Below are 13,632 nucleotides of genomic sequence, written 5' to 3'. Positions count from 1 at the left end.
GGATTTTAGTGTAGGTTTTGTTCCTCTTGGCCTAGGTAGAGTGATTAGTGACTCTTGAGTTATCTAATTCCTTTGTTGATTGATAATTAGAAGTTGCTAATTGAATTGAATGCCTCTAAAGCTAGTCTTTCCTTTAGGAGTTGATTAGGACTTGAGGAATCAAATTGATTCATCCACTTGACTTTCTTCCATGGTTAGAGGTTAACTAAGTTGGAGCAATGGACAATTTGTCATCACAATTGAGGAGGATAACTAGGATAGGACTTCTAGTTCTCATATCTTGCCAAGAGCTTTGCTAGTTGTTAGTTTATTTTCTTTGCCATTTATATTTCTTGTCTAAAATCTTAAAAACCCCAAATATAACTCACAACCAATAACAAGACACTTCATTACGATTCCTAGGGAGAACGACCCGAGGTCCAATACTTCAGTTTATAAATTTTAGGGGTTTATACTAGTGACAAACAACTTTTTGTATGAAAGGATTATTGTTTAGTTTAGAAACTATACTTTACAACGAGATTTCATTAGTGAAATTCTAAACCATCAAAAATATAATCATCACCGAGTTTGTCGAAGTCGGGTTTAAACAAGATATTCACCGAGCTTCCTTGGTCCACCGGTGTGCGGTGGAGGTTTGCATTGGCCAATATGATAGTGATGACCATAGGATTGCATGTCCCGGGATGATGCATGCCGCGTCTTCTTGGGTGAAAGTAATAGTAGGGAGGTTGGGTGATCCTTCTCCTCCTTCGACGTGATATACTTCTTTAAGGTGTCTTTTGCGAGATGATTTTTAGATCCCCCCTCCTGCGAATCCTCCGTTTATCATATGAATATGTCTCTCCGGGGTGGGAGGTGGTCGTTCTCCTCATCTGACCTCTTCTCCCTTCTTCTTATTCGGGGCTAATCTGATTTGTTGGCTAAATACCGATCTAGTCATCCTTCTCTTACCAATTTCTCAATAACTTTTTTTAAGTCGAAGCACTCATTAGTAGGATGTCTATAGATTCAGTGATATTCTTAGTATTCTGTCTGATTTTCTCCTCCTTTATTGCTTTTGAGTGGGCAAGGCGGTGGGATCTTCTCGGTATGGCATACGTATCGGTAAACATCCACAAGAGACACCCGAAGGGGGGTGTAGCTGTTGTATTTTTTAGGCTTCTCGTTGTATTAATCTTCTTTTTTCTTGGACTCTTTATCCTTATCCCAGGAGGAGTAGGAGAATCTGGATTTTGATGTCTCTCCTAGTCGAGAGTTTTCCTCCATGTTGATTTACTTCTCAGCTCGTTCCTGCACTTCATTTAGAGATGTTGGATGTTTCTTCGATATGGCGTGACTAAAAGGTCCTTCTCGCAGGCCATTGATGAGACCCATAATGGCTGCTTCCGTCGATAGGCTTTGTATGTCCAGACATGCTTTGTTGAACCTCTCCATGTAGCTACAAAGTCTCTCCCAATCACCTTGCTTGATTCCTAATAAGCTTGGGGCGTGTTTGGCTTTGTCCTTCTAGATGGAAAATCAGGCAAGAAATTTCTTGGCCAGGTCATCGAAACTTGTGATGGATTTGGGGGGCAAAGTGTCGAACCACTTAATTGCTATCTTTGTTAGTGTTGTTGGGAAGGCTTTGCATCAAATAGCGTCCGAGGCATCGGTGAGATACATTCTACTTCTGAAATTGCTGAGGTGATGGCTTGGATCTGATGTGCCGTCGTATGGGGTCATGTTGGGAGCTTTGAAGTCCTTTGGGACTTTAGTTTTCATAATCTCTTTAGTAAATGGATCTTGATCTTTGTGGGAGCTATCTTCGGGACCAGGTGATGAGCGGATAATTTATACGCTTTTTGGCATTGTTTTTAGGTAGTTTTTAGTAGGATCTAGCTACTTTTAGGGATGTTTGTATTAGTTTTTATGCAAAATTCACATTTCTGGACTTTACTATGAGTTTGTGTGTTTTTTTTTTGTGATTTCAGGTATTTTCTGGCAAAAATTGAGGGACTTGAGCAAAAATCTGATAGGAGGCTAACAAAGGACTACTGATGCTTTTGGATTCTGACCTCCCTGCACTCGAGATGGATTTTCTGGAGCTACAAAACTCCAAATGGCACGCTCTCAACTGCGTTGGAAATCAGATATCCAAAGCTTTCCAGCAATATATGATAGTCCATACTTCATTCAAGTTTAGACGACGCAAACTGGCGTTCAACGCCAGTTCCATGTTGTATTCTGGAATAAAACGCCAGAAACACGTCACAAACCAGAGTTAAACGCCGAAAATACATTACAACTTGGCGTTTAACCCAAAGAGATGCCTCTGCACGTGTAAAGCACAAGCTCAGCCCAGGCACACACCAAAGTGGGCCCCGGAAGTGGATTTCTGCACTTAAACTTATTTCTGTAAACCCTAGTAACTATTCTGGTATAAATAGGACATTTTACTATTGTATTATACATCTTTGGATTAATTTTGGATTACCTTATGATCCTTTGATCACGTCTTAGAGGCTGGCCTCTCGGCCATGCCTGGACAATCACTTATGTATTTTCAACGGTGGAGTTTCTACACACCATAGATTAAGGCGTAGAGCTCTGCTGTACCTCGAGTTTTAATGCAATTACTATTGTTCTTTTATTCAATTCAAGCTTATTCTTGTTCTAAGATATCACTCGTACTTCAACCTGATGGATGTGATGATCCGTGACACTCATCATCATCCATCCTTATCAACGCGTGCCTGACAACCACTTCCGTTCTACAAGCGAGAGCTAGAGTGTGTATCTCTTGGATTCTTGATGCACAATGCATGGTTGCCCTCGCCTGACAACCGAGCCTTCCATTCCGTGAGATCAGAGTCTTCGTGGTATAAGCTAGAATCCATTGGCGGTATTCATGAGAATCCGGAAAGTTTAAACCTTGTTTGTGGTATTCCGAGTAGGATTCAGGGATTGAATGACTGTGACGAGCTTCAAACTCGCGAGTGTTGGGCGTAGTAACAGACGCAAAAGGATCAATGGATCCTATTCTGACATGATCGAGAACCAACAGCTAATTAGCCATGCAGGAAACCGTAGAGGACCATTTTCACTGAGAGGATGGGAAGTAGCCATTGACAATGGTGACTCCCTACATACAGCTTGCCATGGAAAGGAGTAAGAATGATTGGATGAAGCAGTAGGAAAGCAGAGATTCAGAAGGAACACAGCATCTTCATGCATTTATCTGAAATTCCCATCAATGAATTACATACGTATCTCTATCTTTATTTTATGCTTTATTTATCCTTATATTCGAAAACCATTATAACCATTATAATCTGCCTGACTGAGATTTACAAGATGATCATAGCTTGCTTCATACCAACAATCTCCATGGGATCGACCCTTACTCACGTAAGGTATTACTTGGACGACCCAATGCACTTGCTGGTTAGTTGTGTGGAGTTGTGACAAAGTGTGATTCACGTTTGAGAGCACCAAGTTATATGAGCCATTGTTGATGATCACAATTTCACGCACCAAGTTTTTGGCGCCGTTGCTAGGGATTGTTCGAGTTTGGACAACTGACAATTCATCTTATTGCTCAGATTAGGTAATCTTCTTTTATTTTGTTTTCAAATTGTTTTCAATTTTTTTTTAAATTTTTTTCTTTGTTTTCGTTTTTCTAAAAATAATTTTTGAAAAAAAAATAATACAAAAAACTTATTAAATCATAAAAATCAAAAATATTTTATGTTTCTTGTTTGAGTCTAGAGTCAATTTTTAAGTTTGGTGTCAATTACATGTTTTCAAAATTTGCACATTTTTTCAAAAATTTCATGCATAGTGTTCTTCATGATCTTCAAGTTGTTCTTGATAAATCTTCTTATTTGATCTTCATATTTTCTTGTTTTATGTCTTTTGTTGTTTTTCATATGCATTTTTTCATTCATAGTGTCTAAGCATTAAAAAATTTCTAAGTTTGGTGTCTTGCATGTTTTTCTTTTCTTGAAAATTTTTCAAAAATAAGTTTTGACGTTCATCTTGATCTTCAAAGTGTTCTTGGTGTTCATCTTGACATTCATAGTGTTCTTGCATGCATCATTCATTTTGATCCAAAATTTTCATGTTTTGGGTCATTTTTTTGTTTTTCTCTCTCATCATTAAAAATTCAAAAATCAAAAAAATATATCTTTTCCTTTTTTCTCTCATAAATTTTGAAAATTTGAGTTGACTTAGTCAAAAATTTTTAAAATAAGTTGTTTCTAGTTAGTCAAGTCAAGATTTTAATTTTAAAAATCTTATCTTTCCAAATCTTTTTCAAAAATCAAATCTTTTTCGTTTTTCTTCTTATTTTTCAAAAATTTTAAAATTGATTTTCAGAAATCTTTTTCTTAATTTGATTTCATAATTTTTGAAAACTTTACTAACAATTAATGTGATTGATTCAAAAATTTGAAGTTTGTTACTTTCTTGTTAAGAAAGCTTCAATCTTTAAATTCTAGAATCATATCTTTTAATTTCTTGTTAGTCAAGTAATCAATTTTAATTTTAAAAATTAAATCTTTTTCAAAACAAATTTCAATCATATCTTTTTCAAAAATTTAATTTCAAAAATCTTTTCTAACTTATTATCTTTTCAAAATTGAATTTCAAATCTTTTTCAACTAACTAATTGACTTTTTGTTTGTTTCTTATCTTTTTCAAAACCACCTAACAACTTTTCTCTTTCTTTAATTTTCGAAAATTCCTCACCCTTTTTCAAAATTCTTTTTAATTAACTAATTGTTTCAAATTCTAATTTTATTTCTTCTTTTAATTTTCGAAAATCACTAACCATTTTTCAAAAAACAATTTTCGAAATTCTCTTCCTCTCATCTCTTTCTATTTATTTTATTTAATTACTAACACTTCTCTTCATCTCAAAATTCGAACCCTCTCTTCTCCTCTGTGTTCGAATTTTTCTCATCTTTCTTCTATTCTTTTTTTCTTCTACTCACATAAAGGAATCTCTATACTGTGACATAGAGGATTCCTCTTCCTTTTCTGTTCTCTTTTTTTTCATATGAGCAAGAGCAAGGACAAGAACTTTCTTGTTGAAGCAGATCCTGAACCTGAAAGGACTCTGAAGGAGAAGCTAAAAGAAGCTAAAGCACAACAATCCAGGGAAAACCTTACAAAGAATCTCAAAAAAGAGAGAGACATGGCTGAACCCAATAATAATGGTGGAGGCGCTAGGAGGATGCTTGGTGATTATACTACACCTACTTCCAAATTTCATGGAAGAAGTATCTCAATCCCTGCCATTGAAGCAAACAATTTTGAGCTGAAGCCTCAACTAGTTGCTCTAATGTAACAGAACTGCAACTTTCATGTACTTCCATCAGAAGATCCCTATCAGTTTTTAACTGAGTTCTTGCAGATCTGTGAGACTGTTAAGACTAATGGAGTAGATCCTGAAGTCTACAGGCTCATGCTTTTCCCTTTTGTTGTAAGAGACAGAGCTAAAACATGGTTGGACTCACAACCTAAAGATAGCCTAGACTCTTGGGATAAGCTGGTCACGGCCTTCTTGGCTAAGTTCTTTCCTCCTCAAAAGCTGAGCAAGCTTAGAGTGGATGTTCAGACCTTCAAACAAAAGGATGGTGAATCCCACTATGAAGCTTGGAAAAGATACGAGCAGATGACCAAAAGGTGTCCTTCTGACATTCTTTCAGAGTGGACCATTTTGGATATATTCTATTATGGTCTATCTGAGTTCTCTAAGATGTAACTGGACCATTCTGCAGGTGGATCCATTCACCTAAAGAAAATGCCTGCAGATAACCTCTGAGAGGAATCCTGTGAGTAATGGGATGCCTAAGAAGAAGGGAGTTCTTGAAATTGATGCTCTGAATGCCATATTGGCTCAGAACAAAATGTTGACTCAGCAAGTCAACATGATTTCTTAGATTCTGAATGGATTGCAAAATACATCCAACAGTACTAAAGAGGCCTCTTTTGAAGAAAAAGCTTATGATCCTGAGAACCCTGCAATGGCAGAGGTGAACTACATGGGTGAACCCTATGGAAACACCTATAATCCCTCATGGAGAAATCATCCAAATTTCTCATGGAAGGATCAACAAAAGCCCCAACAAGGCTTTAATAATGGTGGAAGAAACAGGCTTAGCAATAGCAAGCCTTTTACATCATCTTCTCAGCAACAGACAGAGAATTCTGAGCAGAGCTCCTCTAGCTTAGCACACATATTCTCTAATCTATCTAAGGCCACTCTAAGTTTCATAACTGAAACAAGGTCCTCCATTAGAAATTTAGAGGCACAAGTGGGCCAGCTGAGTAAGAAAATCACTGAAACTCCTCCTAATACTCTCCCAAGCAATACAGAAGAGAATCCAAAGAGAGAGTGCAAGGACATTGATATAATCAAAATGGCCGAATCCAAAGAGGAAGGGGAGGACGTGAATCCCAATGAGGAAGACCTCATGGGACGTCTCCCAGGCAAGAAGGAGTTCCCTATTGAGGACCTAAAGGAATCTGAGGCTCATATAGAGACCATAGAGATTCCATTGAACTTCCTTTTGCCATTCATGAGCTCTGAAAACTATTCTTCCTCTGAAGAGGATGAAGATGTAACTGAAGAGCAAGTTGCTCAATATCTAGGAGCCATCATGAAGCTGAATGCCAAGTTGTTTGGTAATGAGAATTGGGAAGATGAACCTCCCTTGCTCATTAGTGAACTAAATACATGAGTTCAGTAAACTTTACCTAAAAAGAAACAAGATCCTGGTAAATTCTTAAAACCCTGTACCATAGGCACCATGACCTTTGAGAAGGCTCTGTGTGACCTGGGGTCAGGTATAAATCTTATGCCACTCTCTGTAATGGAGAAACTATGGATCTTTGAGGTACAAGCTGCCACATTCTCATTAGAGATGGCAGACAAGTCAATAAGCCAAGCTTATGGATTGGTAGAGGACGTGTTAGTGAAGGTTAAAGGCCTTTACATCCCTGCTAATTTCATAATATTAGACACTAGGAAGGAGAAGGATGAATGCATCATCCTTGGAAGACCCTTCCTAGCCACAGTAGGAGCTGTGATTGATGTTGACAAAGGAGAGCTAGTCCTTCAATTGAATGGGGACAACCTTGTGTTTAAAGCTCAAGGATCTTCTTCTGCAACCATGGAAAAGAGGCACGATAAGCTTCTCTCAATACAGAGTCAAACAAAGCCCCCACAATCAAACTCTAAGTTTGGTGTTGGGAGGCCATAACCAAACTCTAAGTTTGGTGTTGAACCCCCACATTCAAACTCTAAGTTTGGTGTTGGGAGGTCCCAACAATGCTCTGAACATTTGTGAAGCTCCATGAGAGCTCACTGTCAAACTATTGACATTAAAGAAATGCTTATTGGAAGGCAACCCAATTTTTATTTATCTATATTTTTATTGTTCTTTTATGTTTTATTAGGTTCATGATCTTGTAGAGTCACAAAACAATTGCTAAAATTAAAAATAAAATAAAAAATAGCAGAAGAAACAGCACACCCTGGAGGAAGAGCTTACTGGCGTTTAAACACCAGTAAGGAGCATCTGGCTGGCGTTCAACGCCAGAACAGAGCATGAATCTGGTGTTGAATGCCAGAAACAAGCAGTAGTCTGGTGTTTAAATGCCAGGATTGCACCCTGAGGACAGCTGGCGTTTAACGCCAGCAACAAGCATCAGGCTGGTGTTATTGCTGGCATTAAATGCTAGAAACATGCTATAATTGGGCGTTTAACGCCAGAAACAAGCTTCAGTCTGGCGTTAAACGCCAGGATTGCATGCAGAAGGCGTTTTACACGCCTAATTGGTGCAGGGATGATAAATCCTTGACACCTCAGGATATGTGGACCCCACAGGATCACCTCAAGATCTGTGGACCCCACAAGATTCCCACCTACCTCAACTCACTCTCTCTCTTCTTCACACAATCCAAAAACACTCTTCCCCAAACATCATTCACCAATCACCTCAATTTCTCTTCCCAATTACCCTTTCATCACTCACATCCATCCACTCTTCCCTATACAACGCACCTACCTTCAAATTCAAAATCCCTTTTTCCCACCCAAACCCACCCTACATGACCGAACCTACTACCCTCTCCCTCCACTATATAAACCCCTCTATCCTTCTTCATTTTCACACAGCACAACCCTCTCTTCTCCCCCTTGGCCAAAACCTACATATCTCTCACTCTCCTCTATATCTTCTTCTTCTTCTATTCTTTCTTCTTTTGCTCGAGGACGAGCAACATTCTAAGTTTGGTGTGGTAAAAGCATAGCTTTTTTGTTTTTCCATAACCATTTATCACACCTAAGGCCAGAGAAACCTCTAGAAAGAGAAAAAGGAAGACAAAAGCTTCCAACTCCGAGTCATGGGAGATGGAGAGATTCATCTCAAAGGTCCATAGCTCAGTAGTAGAGCATTTGACTGCACATCAAGAGAGCCTACTCATGGACCTCAACAAGAGCATGAGGAATTCCCTCATCAAGAAATCCTTGAGATGCCTCAAGGGATACATTTTCCTCCACACAACTATTGGGAGCAACTAAGGATAGGAGCACCAAAATCACTAGGGATGAAGCAACAAAGGCAAGGAAGAGACATAGAGGAGCTCAAGGATGCCATTGGTCCTTCAAGAAGAAGGCACCACCATCACTAAGGTGGACTCATTCCTTAACTTCTTTGTTCTTATCTCTCTATTTTTCAGTTTTTAAGCTTTATGTTTGTCTATGTTTTGAGTCTCTACTACATGATCATTAGTGTCTAGTGTCTATGTCTTAAAGCTATGAATAATTCCATGAATCCTTCACCTCTCTTAAATGAAAAATGTTTTTAATACAAAAGAACAAGAAGTACACGAGTTTCGAACTCATCCTTGAATTTAGTTTAATTATATTGATGTGGTGACAATACTTTTTGTTTTCTAAATGAATGCTTGAACAGTGCATATTTTTGATCTTATTGTTTATGAATGTTAAAATTGTTGGCTCTTGAAAGAATGATGAACAAGAGAAATGTTATTGATGATCTAAAAAATCATAAAACGAATTCTTGAAGCAAGAAAAAGCAGTGAAGAACAAAGCTTGCGAAAAAAAGAGAGAAAAAGCAAGCAGAAAAAGCCAATAGCTCTTTAAACCAAAAGGCAAGAGCAAAAAGCCAATAGCCCTTAAAACCAAAAGGAAAGGGTAAAAAGGATCCAAGGCTTTGAGCATCAATGGATAGGAGGGCCCAAAGGAATAAAATCCTAGCCTAAGCGGCTAAACCAAGTTGTCCCTAACCATGTGCTTGTGGCATGCAGGTCCAAGTGAAAAGCTTGAGCTAAGTGGTTAAAGTCGTGATCCAAAGTAAAAAAGAGTGTGCTTAAGAGCTTTTGACACCTCTAACTGGGGACTTTAGCAAAGCTGAGTCACAGTCTGAAAAGGTTCACCTAGTTATGTGTCTGTGGCATTTATGTATCCGGTGGTAATACTGGAAAACAAAGTGCTTAGGGCCACGGCCAAGACTCATAAAAGTAGCTGTGTTCAAGAATCAACATACTTAACTAGGGGAATCAATTAACACTATCTGAACTCTGAGTTCCTATAGAAGCCAATCATTCTGAACTTCAAAGGAAAAAGTGAGATGCCAAAATTGTTCAGAAGCAAAAAGCTAAAACTGCCGCTCATCTAATTAGAACTAATATTCATTGATATTTTGAGATTTATAGTATATTATATTCTTTTTATCCTATTTGATTTTCAGTTGCTTGGGGACAAGCAACAATTTAAGTTTGGTGTTGTGATGAGCGGATAATTTATACGCTTTTTGGCATTGTTTTTAGGTAGTTTTTAGTAGGATCTAGCTACTTTTAGGGATGTTTTATTAGTTTTTATGCAAAATTCACATTTCTGGACTTTACTATGAGTTTGTGTGTTTTTCTGTGATTTCAGGTATTTTCTGGCTGAAATTGAGGGACCTGAGCAAAAATCTGATAGGAGGCTAACAAAGGATTGCTGATGCTGTTGGATTCTGATCTCCCTGCACTCGAGATGGATTTTCTGGAACTACAAAATTCCTAATGGCGCGCTCTCAACTGCGTTGAAAAGTACACATCCAGAGCTTTCTAGCAATAGATGATAGTCCATACTTCATTCAACTTTAGATGATGCAAACTGGCGTTTAATGCCAGTTCCATGCTGCTTTCTAGAATAAAACGCCAGAAACACGTCACAAACCAGAGTTAAACGCCAAAAACACGTTACAACTTGGCGTTTAACCCCAAGAGAAGCCTCTGCACGTGTAAAGCTCAAGCTCAGCCTAAGCATACACCAAAGTGTGCCCCGGAAGTGGATTTCTGCACTTAGACTTATTTCTGTAAACCCTAGTAACTAGTCATGTATAAATAGGACATTTTACTATTGTATTAGACATCTTTGGATTAATTTTGGATTACCTTATGATCCTTTGATCACGTCTTGGAGGCTGGCCTCTCGGCCATGCCTGGACCATCACTTATGTATTTTCAACGGTGGAGTTTCTACACACCATAGATTAAGGTGTAGAGCTCTGCTGTACCTCGAGTTTTAATGCAATTACTATTGTTCTTTTATTCAATTCAAGCTTATTCTTGTTCTAAGATATCACTCGTACTTCAACCTGATGGATGTGATGATCCATGACACTCATCATCATCCATCCTTATCAACGCGTGCCTGACAACCACTTCCGTTCTACAAGCGAGAGCTAGAGTGTGTATCTCTTGGATTCTTGATGCATGATGCATGGTTGCCGTCGCCTGAAAACCGAGCCTTCCATTCCGTGAGATCAGAGTCTTCGTGGTATAAGCTAGAATCCATTGGCGGTATTCATGAGAATCCGAAAAGTCTAAACCTTGTTTGTGGTATTCCGAGTAGGATTCAGGGATTGAATGACTGTGACGAGCTTCAAACTCGCGAGTATTGGGCGTAGTGACAGACGCAAAAGGATCAATGGATCCTATTCTAACATGATCGAGAACCAACACCTGATTAGCCTTGCAGGAAACCGTAGAGGACCATTTTCACTGAGAGGATGGGAAGTAGCCATTGACAATGGTTATGCCCTACATACAGCTTGTCATGGAAAGGAGTAAGAATGATTGGATAAAGCAGTAGGAAAGCAGAGATTCAGAAGGAACACAACATCTTCATGCATTTATCTAAAATTCGCATCAATCAATTACATAAGTATCTCTATCTTTATTTTATGCTTTATTTATCCTTATATTCGAAAACCATTATAACCATTATAATCTGCCTGATTGAGATTTACAAGATGACCATAGCTTGCTTCATACCAACAATCTCCGTAGGATCGACCCTTACTCACGTAAGGTATTACTTGGACGACCCAGTGCACTTGCTGGTTAGTTGTGTGGAGTTGTGACAAAGTGTGATTCACATTTGAGAGCACCAGGTTATTGGAGCCATCGTTGATGATCACAATTTTGCGCACCACCCGGCTGGATGGTTTTTGTTTTAAAGTCGGCTTCGAGCTTTAGGAGCATGTCTTCCAACTCCCGGCGTCGCCTAGTTTCCCTCCGAAGGTCCCTCTTTGGTTCCATGATGTTTGACCTCTTTTTCGAGCTGTTTGAGCCGATCTTCTTGAGCTTGAAGTGCTTCCATGATTTCTGTACTTGGCGAATTCTCGTCTTTGTTTGGATGAGAAGTATCATTTGGCGTAGTGTTTGCGTTCTTATGTGGTGTCCTATTTTCTAGATCCGAGTCATAGTCATTGTCAAGGTTGTCTGCCATGATGATGGGATGACTTCCAAGTTCCCCGGCAATGGCGCCAATGTTCCGAGGATTACCTGAAACTGTAGGTCCATCTCGGACGAAATCTGTGGTGGTGGTTGGAGCTAACGTGTCCGACTTGTTGGACTTGATGGTGCAGCTGATCCTTCGTCACCGGTGTGTGGTGGTACCTACAAGAGACTATGATACTTAAGTTAGCACGTGCTTTAGGCAGGTTTTTTAGTAGAATCAGAGTATGAGTTATACTTGGGTGCTCCAGTGTATCTATAATAGTGTGGAGTGACCTCTCTGATAAGATAAAATGGTTATCTTATCTTATCTTTAAGTGAAGTCGTCTTATCTTTAAGGGGAACCGCCTTATCTTTCTAGGCCTTGGATGCCTTTAGATTTGGGCTGTGTTCCTTGGTTTGGACCTGCTTTGGGCTCCTCTGGCGATTTGGCTGAACTCTTTCGGAATAGGTCGGATAATCCTGACCTGATGAGGTTGGTCGACTTGTCTTCAATCAGCCCGGGTCGTACAACTCGACCTTGGGTATGAACAAGAAGGTGTCCAACCATTGAATAGCTTTGTCCTTTAGAGAGAAAGGAAATAGCAGTAGCTTGTAGATGTTTGGGTGCACTCCATTAGTTTTGACAGTGTCACATATCCTCAGAAAAATAGAAAGATGTTGACTTGGGTCCTCAAAAGGACTTCTTTTATACTAGTAATTGTTTTGAACTAGAGTAATAAGCTGAGGTTTAAGCTCAAAGTTGTTGGCATTTACATTGGGAGTAAGAATGCTACTCCTACAGTTCCTAGGATCAGGGATTAGCACCCTCTTGGCAGGTTGGGCATGGTTGTTAGCTACCCTTTCCTCATGTATCTCATCCTCCATGACTTGGTCCTAATCCTCCTCTAAGTCTTTGTTCATACCCTGGGTCGAGCTGTCCGACCCGGGATGTTCTACAGACAAAGCGATCGACCACTTCAGGTCAGGATAACCCGACCTCTTCTTAGAGAGCTCGGCCAAGTCACCAGGAAGGCCCAGTAAAGGGCCCAAATAGAGGAACATGACCCAAATCCTAAGGCAGCCCAATCCTACAAAAGGAATGGCGGTTCCTCTAAAGATAAGATGACCGCACTCAAAGATAAGATAAAGATAAGATAATACAACTAACTTATCTTATCTGCAAAGGTCACTCCGCACCTCTATAAATACACTGGAGCACCCAGGTATAACTCATACTCTGATTCTACTCAATACCTGCTTAATACCCTTGCTAACTTAAGCATCGGAGTCCTTTGCAAGTACCCCCCACCCTCCGGGGACGAAGGATCAGCGCTACTACCGAGTCCAACAAGTCGGACACAACAGCTTCGACCAAAAAGACAAGGCTAAACACGCTTCGAGTCTATTAGGAATCAGGCAAGGAGAACGGAAAACCCTTCGCAACTACATGGAAAGATTCAACAAGACGTGCCTGGACATACAGAACCTACCTACAGAGGCCGCCATTATGGGCCTCATTAATGGCTTGCGAGAAGGACCTTTTAGTCAATCTATATCAAAAAATTACCTCACATCTCTGAATGAAGTGCAAGAACGAGCAGAGAAGTACACCAACATGGAGGAAAACTCCAGACTAGGAGAGACCTCGAAAACCGGATTTGCCTCCCGGGATAAGGACAAAGATTCCAAAAAGAAGGAAGATCGACATGGAGAGAAAATAAAAAAATACCGCAATTACACCCCCCTTCGGGTATCTCTTGTGGATGTATACAGAGAGGTTTGTAACACGGAAAAAATACCACCAACTCGGCCACTCAAAGGCAAAAAAAGAGGAGGAAACCGGGCTG

This window comes from Arachis hypogaea, chromosome 10 (assembly GCF_003086295.3).
Source record: "Arachis hypogaea cultivar Tifrunner chromosome 10, arahy.Tifrunner.gnm2.J5K5, whole genome shotgun sequence".
Lineage (NCBI taxonomy): Eukaryota > Viridiplantae > Streptophyta > Magnoliopsida > Fabales > Fabaceae > Arachis > Arachis hypogaea.
Note: the sequence above shows the minus strand (reverse complement) of the source record.